Genomic DNA, 8,792 nt, shown 5'->3' with positions numbered 1-8,792 from the left:
AGAGTGTTGATACCTGGACGGTTAGATCCACCTACCGCATCGCACGCCTCGAAGTTACTCGGGTAGATCGCAACCTTCGTGTAAATATCGCAACCGATGCATTAGTCGCCCAATAAAGCGAAAACGGCTCTGCGAAGGACTGAAGCCCATTCTAAGAGGGTTCTGATCACCAAGGCCTATATAAGGCGCTCACTTCTACCTGAAAAGGTAAGCGCAAATATACACTCTCAAGCTCTCTCATTCTCTCATAAACTTCTAAAAACACTCTCTAACTTTACCATCAGAGTGCCCTCCCAGGGTAAAAGACACCCGGGCACTCTAATATTCTCTCCTGCAGAAAGTATTAGCTTGGCCCCATCAATTCGACGTAGCATAGCTCGGCCCTGACCAGGTTCGAATCAGTATTTGAGTCACTTGACACGAGGGAGCAGCAAGATATAACACATGCGACATCAATATGCATCTTCAAAATTTTAATAAATTTGATATATTTTAAGTTAAAATTATATATTTTTATAAATTATTTATTGATATTTTCATTTACATTTTATACAAACGTATTTATTGTTTACAAAAATGAAAGTATTATTTACTGAACATTTACAAATTAAATTTTAGTTTATATTTTTATTGATATTAAAAAATAAAAATAATTAATATAAAAATTCAAATATAATGATTGGATATGTTTTTTGCCGTAGATTTTAATAAAGATAAAAATTGATGTATTATCAATTATCAATGAAATTGTATAATATCTATACATCGAGGTTAGGGCCACCGCTCCTCTACGGGTCCCACATAAGTAACAGTACTTTTTAGGCACTTGGCAGCAGACTCCAACTCAAAAAAGAGATGCTGATGATTGATGACGGTGGTGATACAATCTGATGGATATGTCTACGTAGTTTTTCTGGTGCGAGTACAGTGTTTTCTTTGCATAAAAAAAAAAATAAAAATAAAAAATAAGAGAGACTAGCTACAGACGTACATCTACATGAACACGAGCGCCTGAAATGCTTTAAAAGACGGTACCAATTATAGATTGAAAAAAAAAAATGAAGGCTAGGTTATAAGAGCCTATGAAAATATGGTTGTAACTTGATGAATAAAAAAATAAATAAACAAAGACAATAAATACAATATAGTGAGAAGAAATGGTTGTCACAACGGTCCTTTCATAGCGATGCTACTACTGTATGCTTTTTTTGATAAATTTGTTGAGTGAGTGAGTGAGTGGGTCATGATGAGTACTGATCCGTGGCATCTCTCAGGCTTATTCAACCTTCAAATGATCGTAAGCACTGACGATATGAAACTTTTGCTGGGGGGCGACTATCGACCGTAGCCGAAAGAAAAGCCATGGCCTTAAATCAACAAGTAAGACCGTGCATTTTGGAAGCCATGTTCAGAAATCAGCATTGTTTGAACTTTGAACATACAACTGTACTACTGCATCATTCAGTTCGCCGTTCATTGCCCATTTGTGGTTATCGAAGTGCCGTTAAAAGAGGCTGTTTCCCAAATCGTGATGTCGCGCTCCGCAGTAGCAGTTTGTTCTGGTGGGGTTGTTACTCCGACTCTTTGACGACAAAGCAGAAAAGCAAACAATATTAACGCCGCTGCAAGAACCGCCATTAGAATCCCATTCTTGATCATCAACACTTTGTTGGCCCGCAGACCACGATCAAGTTGACGTCCTTGGAATTGGATTCCTTGAATGGCGAGAATTTCGCATGTTCAACGGACGTCGACCCAACGGGCAAAATCATGGGTGGGATGTATTCTGGTTCGTTGTCGTCACCGCGCTGGAGAGTACGACTACGTTTGCGCTTGAGATAAACACAGAGGAGGAGAAGGAAGAGGAAAAGAGCGAAGAGGATGACCAGAACGAGCATCAGGATTACGCCGTGTGCCGCGAAGCTCTTGTCGCCCGAGAAGAATAGTACTCCTCCATCATCCTGATCAACGGGGGCCATGGACTCGGGAGGGTAACATGGGATTGAGATGTCGCACACCATCTTTGGTGCGTAGCCGTCCTGCCTTCCCACTCTGTTTTAAAATCTCTTCAGCTGCGGTAAACCCAGGACACTTGGTAACTTGTTACGGGAAAGGAAAAAAGAAATGGAAAAGAAACAAAATGGATAAAATGAGAAAATAAAACAAGGAGCTTCCTTCCGCGAAACTTCCTTGCGAGGGAGCCGGGAGGATATATGATATGTTTTTTCTCTCTCTCTCTCTCTCTTCTTTGGGTTGCCACGTTAGCTTCACAAATCGTGGAGTACTAGAATCTGGTGGCGATCGAGTCGAGCCGAGGAATAGGCTCATTCTCTCTCTGATCAGAGTCTCCTTTGCTTTGCATAGGAGGAATCTAAGAGCATCACGCCTAGTCGTACTATAGCTTGGGTGTATCACTGTATAAGTATAGCATGGAACGGTCGTTGATGGATACAGAAGAATAATTTGGATTTTTGGAGGATATATCTAATGGCTGGTCGTTATCGCCGCAATTTTTTCACCGCTCCACGTTTATTTAACCGGTGGATTTAAGGAGTCTTTTGGGAATTGGGTTCCGACGTTCCGTTCTCGTCCAATGAGGCTTCACTTCTCGATATTACGCGCGCGTCCTTGATTTTTTTGTTTATTTTTTCTTTTCTATATTTTGCAGAGAAGATATTCCGTTTGAAACAGACCCACCACACATTTGAAGCTGTTACTGTTGTTGGGATCTGATCACTACCTGGGGATTGATGGCGATGGAAATTAAACTGATTTTTGTGGAGAGGTTAAATCTTGGTTTTACACAGGATCAGATTCAGACGGCACAGTCGTTTCATACATAAAAGATAAAAGAAGGTGTGAAGGTTGATATTTTGATGATGAAGAACACGGCAGTAGTAGGCCAGTAGCTGGGGCCTGGGGGTGAAAACATTGCTTGTGCTGTTGTGCTGACGTATCATATATATTTGTGCCACCTCCACCTGTCATTAACACATTTTGTCAAAAAGACAGTGTACATTTCCCAGATCATTAATGACAATTGACAAATGACAAATGCATGGCATGGCATAAAATTGTGGTGCTTGCACTTGCAGCAGACGGCAGTGGTTGTAAGCAACTGATCCAAGCTAGGTGGCCCCAGCTTCCTTAATTTGAAATTTGATCAGCATATAATATAGTAACAGCCCATGAGGTACAAACAATTGCTTGATTATATTGCTACGTAGCCATAATAAAGATATGCTTCTTGTGTTCATTAATTATACGCCATGTGGTATAAGTGAGTTAATTTCAGTTTTGAAATTTAAGTTGAAACGTCCCTTACCCTACCTCATCAGTCCATGTCTATTTAATTATTATAACTTCCACTAAACCAAAGACCTAATTAAATAATCTGAAAATTTCAATACTTAGTCTCACCGCGCGGATTGGCAGATGGCAATAAGGTAAATTCACTCTTTAGGTTTTGAGTATTGGCAAAGGACCTCAGGGTCTCGGAAGAGATTGAATGAAGCCAATGTGAAATGTTCTTTCTGAGGACTATGCTAACCGAGGACTACAAGTCGAGGCGAAATCCTTGCTGATCAAAGATATTGCAAGACAGTGAGTGTCAGATGTCTCGAGGTGGATATCCGAGGTAGAGGCTCCGATGCTCAAGTTAGTACAAGGTGTAAAATAGTGGAGAGTGCAAAAGAACTCTTGGAGAGAGTCCTCGGATGCACCAAATCTCCCTGAATTAATGCTAGATAGACAATGTAGGTGTAGGTCCAATCCCTTTTAAGGGGCAGTTACCTCTTATTTATACTTGACCGTGCTGGGGATAGATGAAGACGAATGCCCCGGATGAGAGTCATATGAGGTTAGGCTGCAAGCCCTAGTAGGTACGCCAGACAGCTATGTGATTGGCTCCATACGGAGGCAGCAACACTCCCTAATTGTTGTTGATGCTAGCAGGTGTTAGTGGGTTGGGCCAAGCTGACCCACATCACTTAACATCTACTATATATCTCACTTTCTCATAGCTATTGTTTTAATTAGGATTAAAACCTGTAATTTCAGGGACTAGTAACACCATGGGCTTCCTAGTAGCAATTTTTCTTGCTACAAGAATAAATTAACCTCAAAACTTAAAATTCTTATTTCTCATAAAAAAAACTAAAAAGAATTTCACTTTTCTCCTTAGCAATTGGTTTAAATTCCCATGTATAAATTAAATGTGGGTACTGAAATGTCTAGCTAATAAGGTGTATAATTAATTTAGGCTTCATTTGGCATGTCTTTTCGTGTGGGTTGTCAGTTTTTTAGACGTTTCTGTTTGGTTAGGGGAAGATCTTTTTGCCAAAAGACCTGCCCTAAAAAGATGGGAGAAGTTTGATTTCAGCTTATTTCAAGAAGTTAAAAATGGAGCTTCTCACCACTTTTCATCTCGTCTTCATGTGGAAAGACGTGCCTCCAACCAAACAATCTTTAAGATGCTAAGATCATTATGTAAAAGCTCACAACATCTTTTGACTATTAAATCTTTCACAAAAGACTTGCCAAGCATCAGCTTAATGTTTAAGATAAAATTGATTTTCAAGTTGAATGCGCTACTACTACTTCATCGGCAAATTATAGAGAGAAGTTGAGTGGGTGATAGAACATATTTCTTGTGTATGAGGGGTGAGAGTAGTACTACCACTCATCATAGTTAGTCTATGACTTTGGGGCTTTGTCAAACCTTAACCTCTTGGTATGATCATGGGCTAACCACACAAAGCAGACACTGAAATAAAGCAATTTCAATTCACAGAATTAATCAAACTGGTCCTTTCTTTGGTAGGACACGTCTAACACTCTTAGGGTATGCTTGGTAATAAGTGGTTTGAGAAACATAAGTATTTATAGGGGTTTTTTCCCAAACCTCTTTCACTTATTTTAATTACTTATTTTGGTTATAGTGTTTGGTGAACTGCTTAATAAATAAGTACTTATATTTGTAGAATGACAATATAACCCTAACTTAACAAAGGCATATATATATATATATATATGTGTGTGTGTGTTACTTTATGAATATTATATTGAAACAATCTGATGAAAATGACAATTCTCACTCTCACAACACATGGGTCCATGTGTCACACACACATGGCACTATTAAATAATTTATTTTATTTAATAAAATACAATAAATAAATGAATAATAATTTATAATAATAATAATAATTTTGATGATGATGATGACGATGATGACAATGATGATGATAATAATGATAATATTGATATCCAAACACTAATACTAATAATAAAAAACAATAGTATTGTAGAAAGTACTAATATCACAACAAATTCGGATTATCATTTGAAGGAAAATTTCTACTACCATTTTTTTATAATCAATTAATCACAAGAAAAAACTATAATATCATGACAAAAAACTATTTCAAGTTCATCAAGTTCGGATACAATGTTTCAAAAATAGTAAATAATGAAAATTGATCATATATTTCAAAAATTGATCATATATTTGATTTAAAACCCATTAAATCAAAGAATAAAGACCAAAACAGAGAGATAATCACTGTTCCTACTGGTTGTAACTTCACCACTGTCCCTACTGGTTCCATCGTCTTCTCTAAAGAGAGGAGCACTCAGTGAAATTTTAAAAAAGTTTTAGGGATACTTTTATCCCACAAAAAAGAGAAAAGAAGCTGGCTTAGGACAGTTTATTTTTTAAACACTTATTTTTAAAATAAATACTTATTCTAAGCTTTTTTATTAAACATGAATAAATACTTATTTGAATAGTGCTTAAACTAAGTGATACCAAAGAGGAATGATTGTAGTACTAGTGTCTTTACATATACGTGACAAAAAGAGATTAGGAATTTAGGAATGATTGAACTGGAGTAGGATGTTCAAGTTTTGTTTTTTTTTTTTTCAAAAGAAAGAGGCAGCTTCATTCATTTACGTGGTTTAAAAATATAGGCATCCTCCTGTTTTTAGAAGGGACTATAGATAACGCTGATTTACAGGCTGTGTATACTAGAATATGCGCAGCTTGATTGTTTGTTCTATTTACATATATAAAGACTTCCAGAAGTAGAATGTGCAAGTTTGATTAGGATTTGATGAATTTATATATTTTAGATATCAGATGGATATATGCATCAACATTTAGGGATGATAATGAAGCAGATTTAGAGAGGGTTTTGTAAATTTTAAATCCTTCAATTCATGTCTCCTTAAACCTTTCAATTCATACCTTTTCCAAAATCTGTAGTGGGTTGGATTTTTAAAACCTAATCCTGTTTATACATGAAAATGTAAAACTCTCTTTGACCCTTTCCTCCCCGTCGGGGTTGAGGGTGAGACGAATTGGGTTGGCATGTTGGTTCGAAAACCCATATTTAATTACTATTATTTCCTATTAATAGTAATTAGATCAAGCCTGGATGAACTCATTAAAATTGGATTAGTAATCGGATGATCCAATTCAATTACTATTCAGTTCACAATTGAATGATCTATTTTTAATGAACTCATTACAAATATCTAATTAGGAATTGTTGTGTTAGAGTTAAAAATTGTCGCCTCATCTTGAATTGGATGAACTCATTTTCCAGTCAAAATTGGATATGTCAAAATTGGATATGTTTGGATACAAATGAAATCTTATCCATCAAAATTATTTTAAACTCAAACTTGTATTTAGATCGCAATTGAATATTGAGTAGCATTAAAAATTAACTTTACGAAACTTGAACAAATGACACTTCAATATAAAACAAAATATTTAAAGAAATTTAGGTGGTATTTAGTAGTACTATGGATGTTTCTACATTGTCACATTAGTTCCACCTACGTGTTTTAAGTCTTAACATCAGTTTTCTGTCTAGTTGAGACTGTTTAGTTAAAATATTCATGAAATTTTTAGTAACTTGTAATTTGGACCTAGTGCCACTTTAGTTCCCGAATTTTAAAATGCGACAATTTAGCATCTGAACTTTCAAAATATGATAATCTAGTACCCGTTGTTAACTAACTGTTAACCAGCTGTTAAGTGACATTTGAAAAAGACACAAATGCCTTTTGAGTGTCATTTAATTTTATTTATCAACCATCCAAACACTGATAAAAAATTAACATTCTCAAATCCTTGACTCTTCTATTTAAGAAAGTTGGGATCACTATAATGCCCACTCAAACGTGACCCCAACTTTCTTGAATAGAAAATATAAGGATTTGGGACTATTAATTTTTTGTCAATGTTTAGATGATTGATATAGAAAATTAAATAACACTTGAAGGGCATTTGTGTCTTTTTCAAATGCCACTTAACGGCTGGTTAACAACGAATTAACAATAAACTGAAGGGAAACAAAATGAAATGTACCGGATTTTTAGTGTGTCCAACCATCAAACCAGAGACCAAAGCAGTGATACTAAATTGTTGCATTTTTAAGTTCGGGGGCCAATTAAAATAACATTAAGCCGAAAGTATAAAATATTAATCTAAAATTTTCCCTAAAAAAAGGATGTTCCTCCGTGAACAACTCATTACAAAGAAACAATCCAGTCACTTAACTCTTAGTTAGAATCCTAGCTGATGGATAATGGTGTAAAAGATATATTTTTGCATTCTATCAAAACAAATGTTCCTTTTGATTGTATTCTAGAATCATTAGATATGCATCTAGATATTAATCTACAGCCATTCAACGTACAGCATTTATTTTTAAACTTAACAATTTGGACAAGAATTAATAGGGTGGTGTCACACTGAACGCATAGATGCAAATGGTGTCAGACATAAACCAGATTTTTTTTTTGGGTGAAAAAACATGAAACCGATTTTTTTTTTTTATGAAAAACATGAAACAGATAGGTAAAGGACATAAATTCCTTCTAATTACGGATCGATGTAGGCCCTCCGCATTAATTTTGAAGCCATCTAATAAATGCATCTTGAGGGTTGAAAATATACGTACGTGGCATCTAATGAGGGTCCCAAATTCCAATGACGGATCTGCATAATTCTCCATCCCTGAATAGTCTTTTTCTTTTGACAGAAATGTTTTGCCATTGCAATCATACCTTGAATCAGATTACTCTTCCGTTTTTTTATTCGATACAATGCATACAGATAAAAGGACTGGTGGAGGCACTGCGCATTCTCCCTCCGCTACAGTCTTAGCCCGTGAAATCAATATTCAATAATTCCTTAAGCCATGGTAAAGCGTTGCTCAAGCCTCCGAAGGTGGGGAAGAGGATCTTGCTTCTTGGTCCGGTGCTAATGTCGGGATTCCCTTGCCTCCTTTCTTCTGTCATGTTTTGGAGCCATAGATACATTCTAATTTCACTAATTTGTATGCAATCTCACACAAGGACGGACAAAGAAAAATGTATAGATATACACTGAATTCTGGCGTTTACAGTGGGATGCCTTCAAACCAATTCTTTTGGGAATAGGACATGGTGAATCGGACAAATAGGGTACATTGCATTTTCATAGGTTGCGTTTGGAAATTATGCAAATATGTAGAATGTAAAACGGTTTATATAAATTGTAAAGTTAGGTTAATTTTGCAGTGACAAATTTATCTCTTTACCAAACAGATTTTTAGTTGTAATGGATGCAAACATGAATTTCAATAAAGCATATGTTTTTTTTTTTATTAAAAACTCACTTAAATGCAAATTTACTTCTTTTTATTGATGTACTTTAAACCTTATTATCAATGTAAATATGCATTGATCTGTCATTTGTCAATGCATAAATATAATGTTGCCAAACACAGGCAAAAATG

The sequence above is a fragment of the Nelumbo lutea genome, chromosome 2 (assembly GCF_056320005.1).
Source record: "Nelumbo lutea isolate HS-2025 chromosome 2, American lotus-T2T, whole genome shotgun sequence".
NCBI lineage: Eukaryota > Viridiplantae > Streptophyta > Magnoliopsida > Proteales > Nelumbonaceae > Nelumbo > Nelumbo lutea.
The sequence above is the reverse complement of the archived record's forward strand: the minus strand, read 5'-3'. Positions refer to the sequence as shown.